This window comes from Galeopterus variegatus, unplaced genomic scaffold, assembly GCF_000696425.1.
Source record: "Galeopterus variegatus unplaced genomic scaffold, G_variegatus-3.0.2 Scaffold3726, whole genome shotgun sequence".
In the NCBI taxonomy this organism is placed as follows: Eukaryota; Metazoa; Chordata; class Mammalia; order Dermoptera; family Cynocephalidae; genus Galeopterus; species Galeopterus variegatus.
The window spans coordinates 73,542-74,984 of NW_007729837.1; positions in this window are offsets into that span (position 1 = coordinate 73,542).

Here is a 1,443-nt window from a genome sequence, read left to right on the forward strand (position 1 = left end):
CGCTCACTGGTTGAGCGCGGTGCGGGCGCGACACTGAGGGTTGCGATCCCGTTGCTGGTCATGAAAAAAGACAGGAAAAAAAAAAAAAAGAAAAGAGAGCCGGCCTCCAGAGGGGAAGAAATCATGATCTCCATGGCCGCTGAACACTAACACTCTCTTTACTTTTTTCTTTTTGGAACATCGATTTAGCTATTTTTAGTGGAAAAAGCACCACTCACGCATCACACGATTATAAAAAATTCAAGCGGAATGAGATAGTGGACTGTAAATTTTAAGGCCCTGTGATGGTCAGTTTTATGTGTCAACTTGGCTAAGCTGTAGTACCCAGTTATTCATCCAATACTGATCTAGGTATTGCTGTGAGGATAACTTGCGAATATAATTAAACATCTACAATTCGTTGATTTAAAGGGAATTACCCTGGATAATCTGGATGGGCCTGATCCAATCAGTTGGAAGACTTTCAAAGCAGAGCTGAGGATTAAGAAATTCTGCCTGTGGATTGCAGCATCAGCTCTTATTCCTTCTGATGGCTCTGCCCTACGCATTTCAGACTTGCCTATGGGCCCCTCAATCACGTAAGAAAATTCCTTGTAATAAATCTCTATCTCTATCTAGCTATCTGCTATCCATCTATCTATCCAGCCAGCCATCTAATCTATCTTTTTCTCCTACTGGTTCTGTTTCTCTGGTGGAACCCTGAATGATACAGTGTCCTTTCTCCAGTATCCCTGTCAACCCCAAAGGCAGCCACTCTTAACAACTTAGGACATACAAGGGTACTTCAAAAAGTTCATGGAAAGATTCGTATTATCTTTTAATTCCACAAACTTTTAAAAACACTCTCTTATCATTTAAGAAACACTCTGTGCCTATATAAGTCAATACACGTTTATATGCCTCATTACTTTTACTTAGTGGGGACCATACTATACATATTGTTGTTTACCTTGCATTTTCACCCAACAATATATCTTCTTTTTAAAAACTTTTTATTTTTAAATAATTCTAGATTTGCAAGAAAGGGGCAAAAATAGTAGGTTTCCTGTATACCCTTTACCCAGATTTCCCTAATATTAACTTATCTAACCATGCTATGAAATTTATGGAAACCAGGAATTAACACTGGCCAAATACTAACTAAATAATAGACCTTATCAAAATTTTGCCAGTCCAACAATTTATCTTACAGATCATACTAACAGATCTGTAAATCTACCAAATTTTTTATGTACTTGTATGAATATACCAATAGGACATAGTTCTGAAATTGGAAATGTTAAATCAAAGGGTAGGTGCATAGTAAATATTGGTAGAAACTACAAAAATGCCCTGAAAGAAGCTGTACCAATTTGCATTACCACCTTCAGCATACAAAGTACCTCTTACCAACACCCTCATCGGTACTGTGTATTATCAAAATTCTAGTGATGGCCAATCTGA